The sequence below is a fragment of the Cupressus sempervirens genome, chromosome 10 (assembly GCF_028749045.1).
Source record: "Cupressus sempervirens isolate cs-2001-9-10 chromosome 10, ASM2874904v1, whole genome shotgun sequence".
In the NCBI taxonomy this organism is placed as follows: domain Eukaryota; kingdom Viridiplantae; phylum Streptophyta; class Pinopsida; order Cupressales; family Cupressaceae; genus Cupressus; species Cupressus sempervirens.
Window position 1 is genome coordinate 674507542 of NC_143127.1, and position 25773 is coordinate 674533314.

Genomic DNA, 25773 nt, shown 5'->3' on the forward strand with positions numbered 1-25773 from the left:
ACCGTCTGGGATGTGATGCAGTTATGATCAGAGTCACGCAACCAACAAATACAACAATGTTTCATAGACTGACTTGGGATCCAAGGATCAAACTGATGGATTAGTTGCATCCTTAATTTTGGTTTTGCAATATGACACATCCTAATTATATAGTTACTAGTACAAGCCATAGAGCGGCTTGCACATGGATATGGGACCCTAGTATCCGTTCATTGACTCATGATTGCTTGAGGGAGGACTTTAATGTCCCTAATTTGGAACATTAAAGAAATTAAGCCAAATGTATAACAATTAAAGTGAATTAAATGGCGCTTAAGGCAAATTATTTTAAGTCATTTAAATATTTAAAAGGAGATCATTAGGTGACGAAAGGGGAAGAAGACGAAGGGCGAAAGGAGGAATGTGAAGAGTCATTAGGGTGAGCTTAAGATGGGCGAGAGAAGCTCATTTGAACACATGCTTGGATTTTGGAGTTTGTTTCAGATTTCTCTTTGAGAAATAGGAAGCTTAAGTTTTCACTCTTCCAAAACCTGAGGACAAAAACCTCCACGCTCTTCTCAGGTAATCAAACGCCAATGCGATTTAACTTGAAGTGGATTCGAGACAAGATTCATCATTGTGGTTACATGTTCTTTTTGAGCTTTCCAATCTAACTCTAATATTGGATTTCAGATTGGCTATTTGGTGTTTGTTATTGTGTTGTTGATGTATAATGTTAGAGTAATAAAGTATTTTCTTATTAATTAAATCATATTGATTTAATTATTAAGTCACTTATTATCTCTAGTTTACTTAAGCTAAACTTTGGGCATATAAAAATTAATTCTTTTATTAATTATTATCGTGCAACCTAGGTTAGTTACCTGTTAAGGTTTTGGTCTCCTTTTATAAGGATTGATCTCTTTCTAATTTATTCATTTACTTTTCACAATAGCAATCTCTCTTTTTGCTCATTAAGAATGTCTCATCTATGGATCTGGCAATTCAAGCCTCCATAGCTGTTCGCTTCCCTATATTGTGACAGGTGTTTGCATGCAGGCGATTCTTGAGAGCTGTGAGGTTGATCTTTCATGAACTTCAACATGGTATCAAGGCTCCAAATCTTCATGCCCCTGTTCTATTTATAAGAGGTATGGCTTGGCTTTCAGATATGTGCTTTTTCTTTCACAGGGTTTCATTTTTCAGAGGAACTTTGTTTTGAACTTGGGGGGTCACTGATTTTCGGTGCACTTTGAGCCTAAACGGACATCACTGTTGAGTTCAAAGCGCCAAATATCCCCTATTTTCATTTAAAATTTGTCCGATTTGGACACAATTGGAATTTAAGCCAAAATAATATTTTCTACTGGATTGGGCATGTTTCTCAAGGTGGCAATTTTATGCTTTTTTCGCACAAAAATCGAGATTTCTGGTATAAGAAGTGAGATAGTTTGCACACAAATCGAATTTTTTGTACATGGATCAAAAAAAGCATTTTGGTGAGATTAATCATTTACCATATACACATTCTTTCATTCCTATTTTTGGAGGCTATAAAAATATCCTCCATCTTTGATTGATCAGCTCTTCAAACTTAGTCTTCTCTAACTAGTCATGTTCTTTACGATGGAGGTTCTCCAGATCAGCAGTTTGGTAGTGTTTGCAGCTTCATGCTTCAGTGGTGTTCTTCATGATCATCTGTTGTTCCTATGTTCTGAAGCATTCTTTCCATCTCTTTTTGGATTAGGGTTTTTCCCATGTGGTTTTCTCTATTTCTCCTCTTTATCAAAGATTTGATTGTGCTTGGGTACCTCATTAGGCCTTGTTTTGATTAGGTAAAAGCATATTTGAAGAGGACCCAAAACCCCAAACAAAAAGGAACCAAAGACAAAAGTTGGTTTTACAAGGACCAGCAACCCAGAGTATCAAAGTATAATTCAAAGGCTAGTTTTACAGGGAACAACAACCAAATGAAGTTGGTTTTACAGGGACCAACAACCAACATAAGTTAACAAAACAGCAAGGATCAAAGACCAGAAAAAACTGTTGTCACAAAAGTTTGCACCCTTGCCTAAATTTTTTACCTAAAGGCAACCTTGTGAAACATGGAAACAGCCTCCAAGTTGTGGGACTTGAACAACGAGGTCGTAGCTCTTCAGTGTACTAGTTTTATAAAATAGATTCATATTTTTTATGACTCCACAGACCAATAGATACTTAAGGTCACTGATCATATACTTACTGGGCTAGTATCCCCTCTGAGTCACCAGAATTGTTAGTCATATTTGCCTTCCTACCAAAATTAGGTTTTGTCTGTTAAACATGCCCAACGGTCACATTTATTCAAATTTTCAAATGGCCCAATGTTATGAAAAATACACTTCAAACCTTAGGTTATATTTTATCTCATAAGTCTTCAAAGTGGTCACATGTTATTAAGATCTCGACGGGCCTACATCTTCTCAACCATCCGATGTAAAGAAATCTACGATCATCGCTTTGTCGTCAGAAATTGCACAACCAAAAATTATAATGACATAGCGCCAATGCGACACATGGACGTGTGGATCCTATTCCATTGTGGGCCACAGGCAAAAGAAAGAATGTCAAATGAGTTGGCATAGGGCAGTGTTTTCATAGGACAAGGTACTGACAGGGGTCAATACATCTTCGGGACCATCAAATTGAATACAGATCAAGTGTCGTTGTTACGTCACTAACAAAAGATGCAAGGTCATTATCCATGTCGACATAACAATGGGTGGACACGTGTCTTAGCGGGCCTGGGCGGAGAGTAAGCAGTGGGTGGTGGCAGTTGGATCATGTTCGTAAAGTTGCAGGCATTTCAGGTTAGTAAGGGTCTAAATTGGAACAGCGCAAATGGTATGATTCACGGTTAGGTCCCCATGGTTCACAGGGTCGCTGACATTCTGTTAGCCAAGAAAACCTCGACCACAATGCAAAACCTTAGAATCAAGCAGTCGTCAGACCGCAACAATTAGTAAGAAATGTTGGACACAAGCTACGAAGCAACGATAACGGCTAGTTGACTGAGTTTGCAGTTTCGCGGGGCAGACAATTAATAAAAGTAGAAAGGTGTCTTGCGAAGGTGGCAAGCAGTTAGTCAGTTGACCGTGTCACATGAGTGTGCATTTTTTATGTTACACCTATTTTTGCATGCGACAATACAAGGAATCCCTTTTTGCCTTATTGCATTGTTGTCGTGGTTTAGGGAAAATGTTAGGCCTAAGCCGCGACAGTGCGATAGACAGTTATCATAAGCCATTTAGGTTATCGCATGGTCGTAGAGGTGCAAACTATTAGATGATAAATGGTGGTGAGGTTAAAAGGATGAGCTGGTCAACTCATGAAGACTTTGCCAGCTAGCAAAAGGGAATAATACCATCGGTCTACGTGCCTCATCCTAGTTGCTTGAGCTAGTTGACTGCTGATTCTTGATGTTTTGTCGAGCCAGGGATGGAAGAAAGTAGTTTTTCTACACGATCTGATCTCTATGATCGATCACAACCACTCCCGAATGAATGTCATGCTAAAATGACATGAAAGACATGTTGCTTACCGACTGGTTGTCCATTTGAAGAGTTTTAGCATTAATGGCGCAGTTTCATGTCACCTTTAGAGTTTCTCCCAGTCAGGGTTGATGATTTTCATGCCTCTGAAGGTGTACTAGATCAAATCTATAATCCAGATCTCACCCAATCACCCTCTGACAATCTTGAATGCATGAATGAAGTTGTAAAGCAATCTACGAGTTATGCTTGAACTATAAAAGCACATTTTTTGAAGCAATCTACGAGTTATGCTTGAACTTTAAAAGCACATTTTTTTAACTCTATTATGGTGCATCACCCCCTTAGGATAGATTAGGTAAGTGTTTCATCCATGCCATTTTCCCTTTTCCTCTCCAAGTGTAGTTTAGGTGCAGTTCTCACTTCTAACTATTGTGTTGTTTCCACTTCTAACTGTAGTGTTTAGGCTTTTCCTTAAAGTCTTAGGTTTTGGTCTTTGGCTCATTATCTGCACCAGGATAAATGTCACCATGACCACAATTTGCCAAAGAATCAGTAGAAGCCACAGGATCAGGGGGAAGGGTAGTATTAATAGGGGAGATCTCAACACATTCTAGGTCCAGTTTCTGGGCATTCAGATTGGATAACCCATCTTTGTCATTAGTACTGGTCTCCTTCGAAGTTTTGTTTTCATGCAAGACCTCCATATTCACTATCTTTCCACTATCCTCTTTGATAACATCCTTATTCTCAACATGACAGTCCTCCCTTCCCAGGATTGCTTGGCCTCAAGCAATCTCAATGCTAGATGCTATAAAATAGACTCACCTTCCCAAGTGGCATCTTCATACGGTAAATCCTTCTAGCGGATTAGATATTCTCTGACAGGTCTATTTCGCAACTTCTTTTCCTTGTTCTCAATCACCTTTGTCGGCTCCAATACAAGTCTACCCTCCTCGTCAAGTGGAGGCAAACTCTTTGATGGTACAACTTGCTGACCAATTGTCTTCTTGAGGCATGAGACGTGAAACACGTCGTGGATTTGACTGTCACCAGGCAAATCCAACTTGTAAGCAACCTCACCAACCCTCTTGGTGATGCAATAAGGTCTGTAAAATTTGGGCTTAAGCTTTTCTGACCCACTTTTCTTCAGGGAGCTTTGTCTATATGGCCGGAGTCGAAGATAAACCATGTCACTTATCTCGAAGCTCCACTCAATACGATGTTGATCAGCATATAACTTCTATTGGTTCTACGCCTGCTGAATATTATCCCTAAGAGATCTAAGAATATCCTATTGATCCAAAATCCAATCTTTGGCTAAGGGAGCCCTGCTGTCTTGTAAGGCCAAATCAATGAAAGAGAGAGGTTCATAGTCATAAAGAGTGCAAAAAGAGTCATTTGAATGGACATATGATATGTGGAGTTATAGCAATACTCTCCCAAATACAACCATTTAACCCAAGCTCTTTACTGACCTACAATGTAGTTTCTCAAATACCCTTCCACCCATTTATTCACTATCTCGGTCTGACCATCCGTCTACGGGTAATAGATAGTACTGGGTGTCAAATCATTACCTATCAATCTAAAAACCTCCTTCCAAAAGGTGTTGAGAAACCTGTCATCTCTATCACTCACGATAGTCCTAGGTAATCCATGAAGGCGAAAAAACTCTTGAAAGAACAACTCTATCACCTGAGAGGTTGACCAGTTTGTTGCAATAGCAAAGTACGCACACTTAGTCGATTTGTCTACCACCACAAAAATGAAGTCCCTGCCTTGGACCCTTAGCAACCTTGTAACAAAATCCATGGAGATACTCTCCCACCTCTGAGTTGGAATAGGGAGAGACTGAAGTAAACCTATTGGGAAGCCCTGTTTTGACTTGTACCACTGACAAGTCTAGCAGTCTCTAACATGTTGCAATACATCGTCTTTAAGCCCCTTCCATGAGAATCTCTCTCTAATCTGACTGTAGGTTTTGAAAAAACCTGGGTGACCCGCTGAAGGTGCATCATGTATAGTGTGCATAATATATTTTAAGTTTAGATTTTGGTACTAGGTAGATTCTATCCTTATAATATATGATATCATTCATTACCTTGTCCCGATCATCCTGAAGTAGACCATCCATAATCTAACAAGCGTGAGTATTTTTAGAATACTCAACTAACAGTTGGGACCTCCAATCTGCTGAAATCTAGAAAATGGCACAACACTCCATCACTAAGGATCTCCTCGAAAGTGCATCAACAACTATATTATTTTTGCCCTTGACATATTCAATGTCAAAATCATATGCTTGAACCTTGCTGACCCATTTTTATTGTCTTTCATTCAACTTCTTTTGTTCCAGAAAGTAACACAGGCTGTTATGATCAGTCTTTACTGTGAACTTACTTCCTACCAAGTATTGTCTAAACTTGGCTAAAGCGTGCATTATGGCCAACATTTCCTTATCATAAGTAGAATATAATAGTTCGCTGCCCCTAAGTTCCCTGCTCTCAAAAGCAATGGGATGTTAGTCCTGCATCAAAACCGCCCCGATTCCGCTCCCTGAAGCATCACACTCCAAAACAAATGGTCTAGAAAAATCAGAAAGTGCCAAAACTAGACTCATGCTCATCACTTGTTTCAGTCTATCAAAGACTCCCTCTGAATCCTCCATGCATCTAAATGCCCCTTTCCGTGTCAGATTGGTAAGGGGGGTTGCTACTTGGGAAAAACCTTTAGCAAATCGCTTGTAATAAGAACAAAGGCCAAGGAAGCCCTGCAATTCAGATACATCTCTCGATGGTGGCCAATCAAGGATTGCCTGTATCTTTTCCTGGTGTACCTTGACTCCCTCTACACCAATCACATGACCAAGATAGAGAATGTCAGTTAGTCCAAATTCGCACTTAGACTCCTTTGCAAATAAAGAGTGTTCTTCTATGAGGCTAAGGATTTCATCTAGGTGTTGTAAATGTTCCTCCCAAATCTCGATAAAGATCAAGATGTCATCAAAGAGAACCAATAGACTCTTTTGAAGTTGCTTTTAAAGATGTGGTTCATGCATGATTGAAAAGTAGCTGGTGCATTAGTGAGCCCAAACGGCATCACTAAAAATACATAGTGTTCGTAGTGGCATCTGAAAGTTGTCTTATGCACATCCTCCTCCCAGACTTGTATCTGATGGTATCCTAATCGAAGATCTATCTTCCAAAAATAAACAGCTCCATAAAAGTCATCCAGTAACTCATCAATGCAGGGATTCGAATATCTATTTTTAATGGTCCTCTTATTAAGGGCACGGTAATCAATACACATCCAAAGAGTGTCATCCTTCTTTTTGACCAACACCACTGAAGAGGCAAAAGGACTGGAGTTGGGCCTGATATGTCCCATATCTAACAGTTTCTTAATCGTCTTCTCTATCTCTTCCTTGTAATGACTGGGGTGACGATAAGGAGTGGTAATGACGGGTTTGGCACCCTCCTCTAGCTCAATGATATGCTCAAACCCTCCATCTGGTGGAATACCTGGGGGTAAATCCTCAAATACCCTCCTATGTTTGTCAAGCACCGTCTAGATGTCACAATGGTACTGTTGTCCTGTACCTAGTGTTTCCTTAGAAGAGATGAAACACTGCATCGCCAATTCGATATCATCGTGCCTCAAAATAGCTCCCATCCTATGAGTTGTTATCAACTTAGCTCCCCCTCAGGCATAGCCTTGAGGATCACCTGCCGACCATCCTGTAAGAACTCCAATTGCATCTTCTCATGATCAACTATATATCTGCCTATGGTTTGTAACCACTATCTCCCCAACATGGCATCTAGGCCATCTAAATCCACCATATAAAAATCTGCCTCAAGAAGGAAATCATCAAAATGAATCGGAAGTCCTAACACCTCCCTACGCATCTCAATCTCTCACCTCCTGTCACACTAACCTCAAACTCAAGTATGTCGTCAATCTGTAACCTCCTTTTGGTAACCCATCATTAGCTTATAAAGTTATGCGAGGCACCTGTATCCAACAGACAAATAATACGTTGTCCTCTAACAATTCCTTTCAAATGAAAGGGGTGTCCCGTGGGATCGCTAGAAAGTGATGCTATGATATGAGGTTGCCCCAGGGTAACTTCCTTCTTCCTCACTCCAAGTGGTCGGTCCTCATTCTCCTACTCCTCACTGCCATCAATATCATTACCCTCTTGCTGCTCATCCTTCTCCTCTGAAAGTACCTCTACATAATGTATCTTGCCCTTGCCAAGGCATCTATGATACGGTGTCCATGGCTCTCTGCAAGTGAAGCATAATTTCTTCCTCCTGAGTTCATTTCGCGTCTCAAAGTCCAACCTAGGAGGTGTAGCCTTATGCTAGTTTTTGTTCTTTTGGAAAGAAGAGGTCCCCTTATACATCTTCTTAGGAGGTTGTAATATCGAAGAGGGTGACTCTAGATCGTGTGCGATCTTAATAGCATCATCCAGAGTGTTTGGTTTAAGTACCTTAACCAAACCTCTGTATCTATCCTGCAAACCCTCAGTGAACAAGATTACCTTACATTATTCTATCATGTCAGGAACCATCACCAAAATCCACTAAAACTCGTCAACGAAATCATCTAGAGATCTGCTCTGTCCTAACTGTGCCAAATCCCTATAGAAGACCTCTATATCCTTCCTGTCAAAGCGAGTAATTAGCTTAGAGCTGAAAGTCTCATATGATGTAATGAGACCATGATCCTGGGTGACCAACCCGTGGTGCCACCAATCATATGCCACTCCCTCTAAGTGCATCGTACCAAACCTGATGGCTTTTGTCTCTGACATAGGTTTAAGAGTTAGCTATGTATCTAGCTTGTTAATCCACGCTATTGCAGATGTCTTACTGCTGCCATCAAAAGTAGGGAGAGATAATTTGTTCATAACATGCTTAAGGTCTCTGTTTGGTGCTCTAGGCCTCCTATCTTGCTGCTGTCTATCTAACTCCCTTTTCTAATTTAGATATTGGACAAAGGACATATTTTGTTTAATAGGGTCGGGAAACAAATCTCATTCATCATACATTGCCATAACATTGTCTGATAGTAAATTTGGTGATGTTGTTGGTGTTACCTCTTCCTCTACATTAAAAAATGGCATTAAAGGTCTGTTAGTGTTTCGTGTGGGAGCCCTAACAGCTCGCGGTCAACCAACTACACTACTACCACCACTATGGTGACTCGGAGCTCTCCTGTTAACCAAGGCCAATTTTTGTATATTAGCTACAAGTTGTTGAAGAGCATTAGCTATGTTATTTTGCCCATCTCTAATAGCCCGAAATGTCTCCCTAACTTCCCTATCAGGGTCAGTTTCATTATGTGTCATTTGAATGTTGTTTACCTCTTCTCCCTGTTCAAAATAATCAACCTGTTTATTTTGTTTAGCTTGTTCACCTGTTCCAAAAACCAATTCCTCATCCACTGAATAACTATCTTCAATATCAATTTGTTCAGAAGACCCTACTTGTTCCGGTTGGAGGTGACTGAAATTATAAAGTTTTTTCTTCATACCCCGCTGTCATTTTACTTCTTGTTTAACCCACAAGATGGCAAGACTTGTAGCTATGATAGCAATGTAATAATCTCTAATGGATTTGAATTAAAATATTGAACTAGGACGAAGAGAAATTCGTCAAACAATTGTAATATAACCAATTCTTTAAGAATCAAGGTATTTCATGGAGTTAATAACAAGGAATGAACACGCCAAACAAGATACCAGTGCATTCAACCAAATCGGAGTTAGAAGTTGATTACAGACTCAATACAAAAGCTTATATTCAGGTCAATAAATCAATAAGCTTAAAGCTACAGTCTGAGGATGCGATTCAGTCCTTATAATATCATCAAATAAGCAAAATGAACATTACAAAGTAAATAAGGATGAACAAACCCGAATATGATGAATGTTGCTAAGAGACTTGAACCGGCCGCAACCACTCAGTTTGTCAATGATTCTAGGTACTCAAACCGACTACCACTTGTTGAATTCTAAACAGTTGACAGAACCTGACTCATATTGTAGGTGCAGATAATGTCGAGGCAAACACTAAGTGCCCAAACTATGTATTGCTCAGTGAAATCCCTCCCCGTGACCACCTTTCAAGACGATGTATTCACCAGTTACCAACTGCAACGTAAGGTCTCCGCTGTAGTTACTTCCAATGTCGCCTTTGCTATACTATTTCGCCCAACCTTCAGTCCTACAGGATGGGGCTCACATGCAAATAATAGTGTGGGACTGATTTAGTGTGAAGCGATACCTGCCCAACTATCCTGTATTCTCCTCTGGTGGAAAAGCATGCTACCACTATGTAAAATGCAGAGGAAGGAAATCACACTTAGCAAAAATAGTACCAACTCTGACCTGAACGTGTCTGGTTCCTTAAATGCCGACTCACTTCAACTGGTGTCCTTTAGAAGCCAATACCATTCACTGATCAGTTCTCTTCCTGTTTACTTCTTGTTGTGAAGTTTTCACATCATTGCCCCAAAACTTTTGAGCACCTCTTTTTTCGATTGCCTTCACAAAATTTCTAGAGTTGTCCAAAAAATTTAGATTTAGAAAATTTTACACCTTGGACGCCTTCAGGCTAGGAGGGATGTGGTTAGATTTATTTTATTTTTCACTCGGTCTTAACTTGATTTTCTGGAACATGTAATTTTATCCTTGGGCCAAACAAACTTCAAAGACGACAGTTTTTTCAATGGTTAGAACAATACTTGGCAGGATAAATTTACAAATTTTTGGACTTAGGCAGTTTTTTTAAAAAAATTGGATGTCATTGTATAATCTTGAACATTTTCAAAATGAAAATTTTTGTCGATGTAATTGTTTCGGAATTTTTATTTTTTTTTCGATGAAGAGAGAAATTTTGTGATAGTGAAGTTAAATTGGAAAAATCGATTTTGAATGCTAGAAAATGATTTATTTTGGTTATAAATTAAAATTGCATTGCAAAATTGAAAATGGAATTAATTACAAAATTTTGCATTAAATTGGTTAAAATTGCCATGAAGATTTTAAAAATATTAAAAGAGATTGGTAAATTAAAATTGAAAAATCGATTTTAGCTTGCTAAATCTGATTTTAAATAATATTTTATCTACTAAGACGTTATTAAATGGAGATTTTAACATCTCTAAGGCTTTCTTAATTTTATTTTGCAATTTTTGGTCACAACCGGCAATTAAATGAGCAAATTTCACTATAGGCAAAATAAATTTTGACTTGGCATTTAAATTTGGGTCACTAATGAAACACTAATTTAATTTTCCTCTCCTACAGGGCTAGTTGGCCAGCTTGGAGAATCAAGGGGATTGTGGTATAAGAGGGCTCCCCCCTCTCTCATTTCCTCATTCCATCTCAGCTTTCTTCCCTTGTTTGGCGATTTTTGGAGGAGCAGCTTTCTTCTATGCTTGGCAATTTTTCTCTTGGAGGGGCAGCTTGCAATCTTGGGCGATTTTCTTTGGCAGATTTCTCCTTCCTTGGTGGACGATTTTCTTCTTGAAGCAGATCTGAGATTTTCTGCCCTAGCTGATTTTCCTTGGGGCAGATATTCTCATTGTTTGGCATTCTCTCTTCTCCCAATTTGAGCGAATTTCTGCCCTATACGATTTGGGGAGCAGACCTGAATATTTCCTCTTGCTTGGCAATTTTAAAGAATTCTGATTTTTGCTAAGGGCTGCGATTTCAATTCAGATCTGGGCAATTTTTTATTTGATAAAGGATACATGATTGAAGGTCTGATTTTTGGGCAAATGTGTGCAGTTTCAATGAGATCGAAATTCTGATTTATTGGCAAGGAGGCTTACATTTCCTAAGGTCTGATCCGAATTCAAAAAGGGCACAGCTATTGGTAAAGACAAAATTAAGGTAAATTCAATTCATTTTAGAGCTGAAGATTGGTTTAAAGGTAGATTTTACTCCTTGTTCTTGCTTGGTTTCGTTTTTCTTATATTCTTCTTGCATTCATCATCCACCACTTCATCATCCCATTGATAGGTTGAAGTTTGGAGAGATAAGTGTAGATTTCATGATAGGACATTTGGCGAGGCAAAAATAAGCTAGACCACCCTAGGAATGAAGTTGGGAGATATAAGTGTAGTGCATCCTAAGGTAACGAAGAGGTAGAAATAAGTGGTAGTCCCACCCCTAGGTTGAAGATCGGAGAGATAAGTGTAGTGATAGGACTCGACGAGGCAAAAATAAGTTATAATCCATTAATAGAAAGAAAGTTGGAGATCGATAAGTGTAGTCCATATCACTTAGAACGAAGGGGCAGAAATAAGTATTTAGGATGGTAGATGTTAGTGCAAGCAAGAACCCTAAAGGAACGAATACCAAAAGGGACAAAGAGGACATAATGCCCAATACCGCCTTCTTCTCGAAAGTGAGGCAAATAGGTGATACCAATATCGGCACAATAAACATGATACAGTTAAAGGACAAACTCAAGGAAGGACAATCCCCCACGGCAAAGAAGATCTACAAAAGAAGAATTGTACACGCGGCAGCCTTCCCTCCTACCTTGCCTTGTCCAGAATTGGTCATGGAGTGTGCATCCCAGTTTGATTTGGTTAGTAAGTCCATCATTTTTTATGAAGGGAAGAGAGTGTTAGCCAACATCGGCGGACAAGTGATTGAAGAAGCATTTAATATCCCCCAGTACAAAGGCATGACAATAGTAATGATGGATCAAGCGGCTAAGTTACTTCAAGATAACCAGGAGACGTATTTCCTTCATCTAAAGCAGAATTGGCTACACGAGGGCAAGAAGGGAGTTACCAGGTCATCAAGACTCACCATGTCAAATTTCAAATCAAAGTATGGCGATCTCATTGTGCTTCTCAACCGGATCATGGGCTTAGCTCAAGGTATGCAATTTGAAAACTGGATGTACTTCTTTATTGATGAAATTGAAAAAGGAAAGGGAAAATTTGATTGGGCTAGGATCATAAGCGAAAATTTAGAGTTGCAACTTAGGACAGTGCAAAATCAAAAGCAATTCTATATGGGTTTCTACCTCTTTTATTTGATTTAGAGGCGGTGAAAATTGAAAAGTGAATCTCAAGGAAGAGTGAATTTCAAGAAAGGGCAAATTTGGAGGAAGTGATTGAAAATATTTGAGGCTAGGCAAGGCTTGGCTATTCATGCAAACCAAATTCGATTAGGAAGGTTAGAAAAGACCAGAGGAAAGCGAGACAAAAGGTTGAAAGAGGTCAAGTTCGATTTTAAGGTGGTGGCCAAAAGCAAGACTCTCAAATTGCAAGGAGGTTCACGTCTGGGCAAGCCACCGAGGCCAAGGCAAGATTAGCCCAAATGCATGGAGACCTCTCCCTTTCAAGGTTAGGACATCAGGTACAAGCAAGTTCAAGTGGTGATGAGAAAGTTTCTAAGGACGAGCTCAAGCATCCAAGGCTTCACCTCATCTCAAAGATTAAATAAATTTATAAGATAAGGTTGATGAGGTGGCAATTTCCTATGCATGCAATCAAATCATGACAAGTGTCCTATGTTCTCATTGGCTGACAAATTATTGTAATTTTCTCATTGGCCCACAAAATCGGTGCCCTCATGTAATTGGTCGAATGATGATAACCCTAATTAGGGTTTGCAAGGTTCAATCTCGGTCCTTGATTTTGCCACTTAATCTTGGCCACTCGTAATTTTTGGCCTTTATATAAGGCCATTTGCTCTCATTTGTAAAAGGATTGAAGAAATTGTTGCTAAGATAATGCCAAAATCGCTTTTCTTTTTCATTGTTGTGACTTGCATGGTGATTAATAATATTTGGTACTATTGCATGGTTTCTACTTCCAATAGTTAGAACTAGATTTCCTTTGAAGTTGTTAAAGTAGATTTCATTTCAAGAAGTTGCTAAGTAAGATTAAGAGTAGATGTATAGTTGCATGGTAGCATTAGTGGATGTTTGATAGGGATCAATAACTAGGCCACTAGTATCCTAGTGGCTTGTTAGGAAGCCTTGTGTGGTAAACTAGTCATTTTCCCTTGAATCATTGCACCTATGGAGGTAGAGTCGCTAGTTAGCTTTCATTACATTCGATCCTCGTCCATTTGCTAATCATTCCATTGGAGTAGGAGTAGAATAGCAAGTAGTTAAGTAGTCGGAGTTTTGAAGAAGAAAGTTAGGGAGGCATAAGTCATTTGTACACTCACCCTCCGTCACCATCTCCATCAACACCATTTGGAATTCATACAAAACCATCATCATCATCACCATCACACCAAAAGTCCAAATTGTCCTTGAATAAATAGCGTAAGGCTGCCTACGTGATTACCAGCAAATCACATTGATATACTGAGTTAGTATCCACAGGTGTAAGGAACATTGGAGTTTTGGCTTATGTCTTCATGAGTATTAACTTTTCAAGAGAGGAATTGAGGATTTGATATTCCATATCAAGTGTTCAATTGCTATATGTTATGTAGTGGTACAAAAACTGACATCAACAGTTCTGTAGTTCCAACTTCTTATCTGATCTTCAAACAAACTCCAAATCTGATAGTAAACTATGCTGAACTAGGTTTGCGTCTAGTTGCACACTTTTCTTCAAGGGGTTTCGTCCTTGGGAAAATCCAGTCACATCTAAGCAACCTTGGAATTTGTATCATAACATATATGCGTTGTGTTCTTTCCCAAGACAATGTCTCTTATTTATATCCTCGAAGGGAGGGAAAAGTGTTGGAATAAGAGATGTGAGATAAAACACCAATTTCGTCTTCTAGTCACTTAAGTCACTTTATAAAGTGAATGACTTTTTTAAAACATAAAGTAACTTTATTAACGTACTTTAATACATTAAATGACAAACTTAAGACAAATCTTCCCTTGTGACTGGCAAGCATCCCTACTGGTAATGTTGTTAATCTATTCGGATGTGGAGATAGATTAACCAGGTGCCAAAAGAACTAGCGCAAAAGAAGGGACATGACAGGGTTACAAACGTAGCCAAAACATATTCTCCAAAATAAAAAATGACCCACGATTTCTCAAACCAAAACCATGTTATTGTTTTGCTGAAAAAAAAACAAAAAAACACAACAAATACTTGAAAAAAAAACCCTTGATTTGAATATTGAAAACCCTCCAAGGATGTCAACAAGAAAAAAAAACTGATATGAATCTGAATTTTATTTCTCAAGTGATTTCTAGACATGGATTAGAGAAATTAAAAACCTTCAAAAGTTCTTCATGATCCTAGGCCCTCCCATAAGGGAATCACACCCAGAGTAGCTCCCACTTGGATACCATTAAACTCTAAAACTGAATGAGTTTGTATTAACAATACACCAAATAAATAGAGTTCACAAACACTATAAAAGGTGTCAACAAAAAAGAAAAGTTGTGATATCCTAGCATTATGAAAATAAAAGTAAGTTAGCAAGGAAACAATATACGTTTTCTTTGTTCATCATATGCATGTTTCACATAGTATAGAAATAATCTTATGATAGATAGAGCTTGGCAATCACCAAGACATCCATCCACCATCTAGATGGTGTGGCTATGATGTTATCTACAAGTGACCAAAGATAATTGCTTGTAAATACCAGTACTGCTCATGGACTATATTATATTCCAACGGCTTGATGATCGGTTGTAATAACCATCATCTTTTGAGCACTGTCATGTTATTACTGCATTTAGTTAGTGAGTTGCACATGCAAAAGCCACCAATCTACATGCATCCATCCATGAGACCATCATACATTCTGCCATATATACATATGCTTATCAATCATCACTGTCATCCATAGCTATACAGTAGCAGTATAACCATGTCATGCATAAATAAATTCAGATTGATGTAATTGCATCCAAATCATAATCAAGCTATCGCATTATAACATCAGCCTGCATATAGAATTACATTATAATTGCATTGCCTCCTAATCGCATACTCATACTTACATTGTCTCATACTATAATTATATTGCATTATCATGTTGCTTCTACACTTAGTCATTTCTCATACTAATCGCACTTGTCATAACAATGCATAACCAAAGCATGATTAATAGTAATTTGGGATAACCACAATTCATTCTGATTATTACAGTGATAAGGGTGACATCATTATTATTATTACGATGATGAGAGGTGACTATTCCCTGGTGCCTCTTCCATGTATTGTGCATGTCTATATTGGAGATCGTATCATTTGCAAAGACATCAACTGTTGAATTTAGAATATAAAATATATTGTATCCTTCAAGGATCGCTCTATTTAGAGTAGTAGATTGCCTTGGCAATCATCGGTGCAAGTATTTAGCAGCATTATCAAAGATGACATCATATCAGAAGCATAATTCCATTAAGACATATCAGAGACCCCTTCCATCATTCAGAGCATAGTGTTATACATACATCAGATACAGCCTGTGCAGTACAGCATTGTTATTATACCAGATGGCGTATATATTTGCATGTGTTTGATCATATATCAAAGACAACATTGTCATTGTACCAGACAGCATGTATATTTGCGTGGATCTATTGTCTATCAGATATAACATTCCAGGTTATAGAGCATATATTTATTTGTAATATCAGATGCAGCCTTCATATATTGTGATCATTGTTATGCAACTATCCTTATTATTTAGCAGTGTATGCATTTGGAATTAATGCTCATACCATCATCAGTCGTTGTCCATTGTATTTAGCATAGGCATATGGAATTAAGCATCAAATAATAGCATTTCATTATAAACAGTTTGATATATATTCATAGAATTGTGGATATACAAGGAGTGTCCAAATTAGATTAAAAAAGGACATTACAAAACTCTTCAAAATAAAGACATCTCAAAATAGAATAGATCAAGCCAATTCAAAAATATAGCCTAAATGACCATTAAACTAAGATTTTAAATTACGAGCTAGAAATAGCAAGAACCTATGGTGTTAAAACAAGTCTAATACGATTCACAAGGAAATGCAACCTACATTTTATTTCCCGCAGGTTACAGCTTTTAGAGCAGCTCTTGAGGATGAGCTCTCAATGGAGGAAGTTGCACAACCCTTAACTCATTTTGCACATAAATCTATTGAATACCTAATCTGGATTGTTCCTTTTGAAGAGGAACAAAATGGACCTAGGGATGGGGTCTCAGCATCGAACCTGCAGATACTTAGACAAGCACTTAAGAGTGACAAAGCCAGATTACATGCAGTTGCTTTCAGGTAGAGATCCTGCCATCATATTTTCAAGGCAGCTATATAGGGCATTTCCAGGGAGAGGTACAAGAGTTTACTTCAAGGATAGTAAAGATTGAACAAGTTAATGATGGAGCGAATGACATAGGGAATAATGGAAAAACGGAGAGAAGTAGTGGTTCCTTTATAATTGAGGATGTGCATGATGATAACACAAGGTCAGAGCACGATGAGTATGATTCATCTCCACTTACTAGGTAGACAGTGCGTGATAATGCATTTCACAGTAATTGCATTGTTAGATATGCACATTCTTATCCATTCAGCCCACCTATTGATGACTTGATGTTCCGAATGACACATAAGGTCAAGGTGGATGATTGGTATAAGATGCTTTTTCCTGTGGAGGAAGGAACCAAATCCTATAGGCCTTTTCATTTGCTTCTCCCATATGGTCACCACTTCTGGATACAAATTAGACAGGCAAAATTGTGGTAATTGGGCCTTCCATCTGTAATCAGTTTAAAGCATTGATATATTACAGAAACCGGGAAAAGTAAATAGCCTTTTTGCTTGGGGGATCTAGGTGGAACATTCAAGTGGATAGTTATTTTTTTGCTTGTTGGATCTAGGTTGAACATTCACGTGGATTCCATCTATGTTTGCGGGAGCTGGTAAGCTACAGGTTGGTCTTCATTTGGCTCGGATTGGACTTCGTTTGGGCTTAGTTTTGTGTACTTACTATTTGTGGTAAGTAGGCTGTTGATTGAGATGGACCCTTCCTATTTTTGGAAAGTGAATTTGGTCAGATAGAAAAATAATAGGTATGACTCCTATTTCAAACGGCATATTTAAATGATGCATATTTTGGGAGTTAATATGTTTTTAGTGGCCAAATTATTATTAAATTATTAAATGCCTTATTATAAAGATAAATTATAATTTCACTTAACTTGAGGGTTAAGTTATCATTGGAGAGAGTCATTTATTAATTAGTTAAACCAAGTCAAGTGAAAGAATCTAATGGAAGCTTCTAATTAATGTTGTGGGGTGAAGCTTCTTGAGTGAAATTACATTTTGGCAACAAAAAGGGCAACTAGAGGTTATAAATACAAGCCGTTTTGTTGAGAAAAGAACACTTGAACATTTATTTGGTTTTATTGTGTTCATGACATTCTGAAGGTCTGATTTTTCATGCCCTTGCTGAGATATAAGGGTCCGATTAATGAGTGGTGTCTTTGCAAATTTGCTGCTGAAGTATAGCAAAATTGCCATTACTTCTCTATTGTATCTACTATGGCTGAGAAGAGAATTTATTCACATCGTCCATTTATGTTTTGTTGCTTTGGAAGAAGCTTTGGTTGAGAATTGCATTGAGTTCAATTCTGAGAATTGTAAGTCTGAAAATTAGGGGTCTTCCTACTGTACATTCTGTTATTGAGAGACATTACTTGGAATCTAATTGCATTATCATTGAAGGTAGATCTGCATATGTGTGGACTGCTAAGAGAGTCTTTCATTTCTATAATTGTCTGATTTTGAAGAGACTGGAGGTTGCAATTATATTCTACAGACCTGCGATTCTGATTGTAGAAAATCAGTGTGTTGTGCATTGTGGTGTGTTGTTTCATCCTGTAGCAGCGTTAGAACATTCTCAGGGCCTGCGCTTCATTTTCCAGGTCTGTGTCACCTTTATGGAGATATGTGCCTCCTTATTCAGGGTTTGTGTTTGATATATTAAGCATCTAAAGACAGATTCATGACCAGTAAATAATCACCTTTGATCTGCAATTATTATCAAGAGGGTTGCGCTTGATATCAGAAGAATTATGTGTATGATGCTGGGTCAGTGTTGGGCGTTTTGACTAATATTATTATTAATGAAAGTATTGTCCAGCTTGGAGAGAATCTATGATCTGTTCACCCAATTTTTTAGCTGCACGTTGAGCTTGGAGGAAGTAATCTTGTGCATCATTGTAATGGGCACCCTAGAAATGCCCAAAAACTGAACCAATTGCTGATAGGAATTTAGTCAAATAATTTGCATCCATTTCTTAATTCCACCATTAAATGTTTAAACCCCTTTATGGCTCCGGAAATAAATTGTTTGTTTGTTTTTATGTCTTTACATAGATTTGAAACCACATAACATAAACAAGAAGGAATTTGATAAGTAGGAGATAATTTCTACAGCTAGTCAAATTGTGATATGAATATCAGGATTTAACTGTGTGATTTTGAGTCAAACTCGATGACCCATGTTTCATGAGTAGTGATTCAACATGAATCCATCTCTCATGAGAATAAATGGAACACTTAGCACTCATTGGATCTAGGTGATGCTCACAGGGGTGAAGCACCGGGACTTCCCGGGAGGTCACCCATCCCAGTACTACTCCAGTCTGAGCGCGCTTAACTACAGAGTTTCCTCCATAGTTAAACCCAAAGCTTGCAACCCCATTTGCAAATGGGGTTGCAAGCTTTGGGTTTAACTATGGAGGAAACTCTGTAGTTAAGCGCGCTCAGACTGGAGTAGTACTGGGATGGGTGACCTCCCGGGAAGTCCCGGTGCTTCACCCCTGTGAGCATCACCTAGATCCAATGAGTGCTAAGTGTTCCATTTATTCTCATGAGAGATGGATTCATGTTGAATCACTACTCATGAAACATGGGTCATCGAGTTTGACTCAAAATCACACAGTTAAATCCTGATATTCATATCACAAGAAGGAATTTATAATAATATGCAAACTGAAGATTGAACTACTGCTAAAATAATATTAATTTTCAAACTAATAAAATCAAATACATAGCAGACTTTTCAACTCACTAATTACTCCAGCATTATAACATAATATTCTAGTAATAACTTCCCATCTTGCTGCTACAGTAATATGAATAGTGCCGCGCTACAGTGCTGCTACAGTAAGATCTGCCTTCAACCAGTCCAAGACCCTCATAAAATCATCCTTTCACAATGACATAAGCATCGAACAAGAAGGGAGAATGATATGGGCAAACACCCAATCCGCCTATAGCTAAAAATGTCCCAATTTGCGTGTTAATGAAGCCGATAGAAATGAATTCTAAAGGCCAAACCCCAAGGGAATGATGTCTAGAATGTCACGAGAGGATAGACGTCCTCTAATGCCAAGAATGGATCTGCAACTCACACATCAATTTTCTTCTCATATTCCACCTGCTGAATGAAGCCACTAATGTTCCCTTTTATTCTTTCTTCAAGGGTCAGTTCAACTCACATTTGCAATGTGGGATAAAAGATGTGCAATATAAAACATATTAAAATAATCACTTATGTCTCCCTTAGGCACCCCCTTTGATTTGCACACATTCCCATAAGAATTAATATTAAAGTAACACTTTAATATTTTACAACCAAATTAAATGTTACTTTAAAAATACTTTAGGCATAAAAACATATTAGCTATCGGCCTCAAAGCAACACGAGTGATAGCTCGTCGAAAAGCTCTCGCCAAGGAGTATCGATTTCAATCACCAAATCCAGCCTCCCCTGTGTCCTGCTGACTTACTAAAAATAGTAAGTATGCCTGAAACTAAGTAAATCAACTCCGTTTTGGCCCAAACTGGATATGACTAGGCCAAAACACTCTAAGATCCCTTTAAACCCTTCGTTAGCCCTTGGGACCATGCAAAACTAGGCTAACGCACCCACTCCTAGTCAACTACTAAAGTGGGGATATTACAATGTCCGCCACCCTTGAAATTACTTGTCCTCAAGCAATCTTAGTCTGAATAACCTGCTCACTCTCCAATGTAGCATCCTCCTCTGGCAAGTCTTTCCATTTGACCATACACTACCTCACTGCCCTGGTTTTGAGTTTCCTCTCTCGAGTGTCCAGAATAGCCTCAGGTACTAACACGAGCTTCCCCTCCCCGTCCAAAGGGGGTAAATTTGTAGAAGGAACTACACTCTAACCGATGGCTTTCTTAAGCCTCGATACATGAAATACATTGTGCACTTGAGTTTCCTCTAGAAGCTCAAGATCATAGGCGACTTCGCCCACTCTACGAATCACCCTGTAGGGACCATAAAATTTAGGCTTCAGCTTCTCTGCTCCGCTCTTCTTGAGCGATGACTGCCTATATGACTGTAGCCTCAAATACACCATATCCCCTACCTTGAAACTGCACTCTACCCTATGCTGATCAGCATACAACTTTTATCGATTTTGAGCCTATTGTATGTTCTCCTTGAGTGCTCTTAGGATATTTTGACTATCCTATAATAGGTCTTTGGCTTTGGACACTCAGTTGTTCCCCAAAACTAAATCCATGAAGTTGGGTGCTCCATACGCATACAATGCCATAAATGGAGTCATCATGATGGTCATCTGATATGTGCTATTGTAACAATACTCCCCAATGTATAACCACTTGACCCACGCTCTCTGTTGCACAGTCACATAGTTCCACAGTTAGCTTTACACCCATTTATTTACTATTTCCGTCTGCCCTTCTGTCTGAGGGTGGTAACTCGTGCTAGGTGTAAGATTTATACCGCACAACCTAAACAACTCCTTCCAAAAGGCGGTCATGAATTTGTTATCCCTGTTACTAACAATAAATCTTGGTATCCCATGCAACCTAAAGACCTCTCTGAAGAATAAATCTCCACATTGTGTTGTTGTATAAGTAGAAGGAATAGCAAAGAAGTGAGTGAACTTTGTTAATTTGTCTATCACTACATAAATACAATCTCTTCCCTACACTCGTGGTAAACCAATGATGAAGTCCATAGAAATACTTTCTCATTTCCTGTCCGGAATGGGCAAGGGTTGCAAGAAATGTGTGGTCTCCCTTATTCTGCTGACAAACTGCACACTCCCTCACATACTTCTCAACATCATCCTTTAGCCTTCTCCATGAGAACCGCTCTCGGATTTGCCTATAGGTCTTAAAGACCCCTGGATGCCCACCTGTAGGTGCATCATTAAATGCCCTCAGAATTTCCTCCCTAACTATAATGTAGGACTTAAATAAACCCTATCTTGAAATCTGATCAACCCATCCAACACCGCATACCTGTCATCCTGAATGGTGCCTGTAACTATCCTAGAAGCCCAATCATCTCCTGTATACTCTGCTGCAATTCAATCTCTCCAATCTCCTGAAACCTTTGCCAAAGCACATAAGTGAGGTCTCCGAGATAAAGCATCAGCCACCACATTTTTCTTACCTTTGACAAACTCTATATCAAAGTCATAAGCTTGCAATTTAGTTACCCATTTCTACCACTAATCATTAAGATCACGCTGGCTCATAAAGAATTTAATACTATTGTGATCAGTTTTGATCACAAAATGTCCACCTACCAAATATGATTGGAATTTGGCTAATGCATGCATTATGGCCAACATTTCTTTGTCATGAATAAAATAACTCCTCTCAACTCCTCGGAGCTTCCTACTTTCGAATGCAATGGGGTGTCTCTCCTATATCAATACTCCTATCCCATCTCCTAAAGCATCACATTGAAGCTCAAATGGCTTTGTAAAATCAGGTAGAGCTAGAACTGGACAAGATGACATCACCTGTTTGAAGTGGTCAAAACATCTTTGCACTGCCTCTGTCTATGTGAAGGCTCCTTTCTTGGTAAGATTTGTCAAAGGTGCGGCAATCTGTTAGAATCCCCTAACAAACCTCCTGTAAAAACCACATAACCAAAGAACCCCTTAAGCTGTGTGAGGTTTGTGGGAGTAGACAATCCACAATAGCTCTAATCTTTTCAAGATCAACCCAAACACCATCGGCACTAATGATATGCCCAAGATAAAGGAGCTCGATCAAGCCAAACTCGCACTTTGATTCCTTGGCATATAATGACTCTATCCATAATAGATAACACCTCCTCCAAATACTGCAAGTGCTCCTTCCAGGTCTTACTGAAGACCAATATGTCATCAAAGAAGACCAAGACGAATCTCCTCAATTGCCCCCTGAAAACCTAGTTCATACAACTTTGAAATGTGGCAAGTGCATTGGTTAGCCCAAATGGCATAACCATAAACTCGAAGTGCCCATAGTGACATCAAAAGGTTGTCTTCTCGATGTCCTCTGCTCTCATCCTGATCTGGTGGTATCCGGATCGTAAATTGATTTTGGTGAAGAAGCGTGCACCATGCAACTCATCAATCCTAGGAATGGGATGCCTGTTTTTAATTTTTTTTTTATTTAGTGCCCTGTAATCAATGCACATGCACATCGTCCCATCCTTCTTCTTCACTAAAACTATTGCTGAAGCAAAAGGGATTTTGGTAGACCTAATGTGCCCCCTCTCCAATAGCTCCTTAATTGCCTTCTCTATCTCATCCTTTTATTTCTCAGGATGACAATAGGAGGTAATCATGAATGGTTTGGCTCCCTCCTTGAGCTCAATAACATGCTCTATTCCCCTGCCAGGAGGAAACCTGGGTGGAATATCGCCAAATACTTTGGCATGCCTGTCAAGTATCTCCTGGATATCCAATAGATGACTCTTTACCTGTGGTTCCTGTGGGGCTGGCATGATGAAACACTCTGCTGCCCACTCTATGTCATTATGCAGAAAAAGTCTCTGCATTCTCCTCAAGGAGACTACTCTGCAACTCCCATCTGAAAGTCCTCTAAGACAACAATTCTTCCTTCATGCTAGAATCTCATCTCTTGTTTTGCAAGGTTGAGTGTGAACTCAACTAGAGGGGCCATCCATGTCATGCCGAGGATGACATCATAGTCTCCCATGTCTACTACATAGAACTCATCCTCCAACTCATAGCCATCTCCAAACCTGATGTGAAGATTAGATATGTTTCGAGTAAATAATAATGTCACCATTTGCTACCATGACTCTAAACCCAACATGCTCCTCAGTCTGTAAACTTCTCGTAGCTACTAACCGTGCATCTATGAAGTTGTGTGCAAGCCAATGTCAATGAGAGAGATCAATTTCTGCCCCTAGATAGTACCCCTAACCCTAAATGTGATCGCCTTTTGAGCCCTGGTCAATCGTGCCAACGACCTATCATCCTTAGGAATGATGTTCTCTTCTGGAGTGCTACTCTCATCCATATCAGAGTATTGATCCTCCCCCTCTGACTGTGACTCCTCAGTTGAAAAATACTCCATTTGATTTGCCTTAGCCTTGAGAGGGCACTTATAAGTCCCAAGGCTCTCTACAATGAAAATACAACTTCTTCCTCAACTCATTCAGGGTGTCATTATCCAACTTCCTATTATCCCCTTTTGGCTGTGAATCCTGGTAAAAAGGTTTTTAGTCCTTATCCTTATCCTTCTTCGTATGTGAATCCCTCGGCTGAAATATGCTCTTAAAAGATGGTGCTAAGTCACAAACCTTCTTAATAGCCTCCTCTAATGTAGTCAGGTCATGCCCTTTGACCCAACCTCTTAAGGGATTTGAGAGTCCATCCATAAATAGCACTACTGATCTCCTCTTTGAAATATATGTAACCAACACAACTAACCTCTGAAATTCACTAATGCATGTCTCAACTGATCCCCACTGCTTGAGTTGTACTAACTCTTTAAACTGTAACTCGATATCTTTGGTATCAAATCTCTCTATGAGTCTCTCAGTTAACTCCTCGTAAGATGTACTCTGATTATGCCCCAAGGTTACCATGCCATGGTGCCACCACTCATGCGTTGGACCATCCAAATGAATATCTACATACTTGATAGCCTCCTCCTCAGGCATAGGACTCAGCTGGAAGTATGTATCTACCTTTTGGACCCAAGCTCGTGCAATCATCTTTCGTAAAGCATCATAATATGGTAAAGAAAGTTTTCCAACTTTCTTTCTCACCTCAAAGTTTTGATTCCTCCCTCCTGCTATAGGCATGTGTCTCATCCTCACGTCCATATAGTCTCTAAGGGAAATATCCACCTGAAACTCCGATCCACTAGCCTCCCAGTCCCTCCTAAACTGATCCTATCACTCGGTAATCTACGGTTGGTTTACTAGTTAAACCAAATTTTTGCGTGGAAAGGTGGGTAGAAGAGGTTTCGAGCTCACTGTCCGACTTGGGCGTACAACCTGTCTAAAGTTATCGGCCTCATTCCCATTGTTGTCATAGCCATTATTATTACCATTAATGTTATTCTCAGGACCATTGTTGTTGCCTTGACCTCCATTATTATTGTTTGCATCACCTGGGTTAATAATGACGCCCATCTGTCTAGCCATAAGCTGCAACATCATATCCATTCGCCTATTCTGCTCCTCTTACATATGCTGCCCCTCCTATAACCTACCCAATAACGGTCTGAATATTACCTCCTCCTAATCTACACCGACATTCCTGCCTCTACCAAGTCATGTATTCCTGTCATCTCAATCACCCATATTATTGTCTTGTTCAAAGAATATCTCCTCTGTGTTTGTATGACTGGATTCTATGTCCACTTGCATGAATGAACTAAACTGCTCACTCTGTGAGTCCGAATCTTTGTTGTCTTGCTCTGGTATGGCAGAAGTAAATGGCCTCTATGGCATGCTACAACATACATTCTTAACCTGTTTTATTTCTAATTTTAGTGTTGACATTTCGTCAAACACTTTTCCCTCTATCTGACTATTCCAATTTCCCTATAAGGCCTCCACAGGATGGTAGGACTTAAACCTCTGTTGCCATTGTAATGGGCACCCTAGAAATGCCCAAAAACTAAACCAACTGCTGATAGGAATTTAGTCAAATAATTTGCATCCAACTCTTAATTTCACCATTAAATGTTCAAAGCCCTTTATGGCTCTACAAATAAACTGTTTGTTTGTTTTTATGTCTTTACGTAGATTTGAAACCACATAACATGAACAAGAAGGAATTAATAATAATATGCAAACTGAAGATTTAACTACTACTGAAATAATATTAATTTTCAAACTAATAAAATCAAATACATAGCAGACTTTTCAACTCACTAATTACTCTAGCATTATAACATAATATTACAGTAATAACTTCCCATCTTACTGCTACAGTAATATGAATAGCGTCGCACTACAATGC

At 38.9% G+C, this 25773-nt stretch overlaps 1 protein-coding gene across 1 annotated transcript in view; it reads right to left on the reverse strand.

Annotated features, from left to right (window-relative positions):
• The window catches only part of CBP20 (CAP-binding protein 20), a 125166-nt gene that overhangs the window by 24868 nt on the left and 74525 nt on the right, over positions 1-25773 (reverse strand). The window lies entirely within an intron of this gene.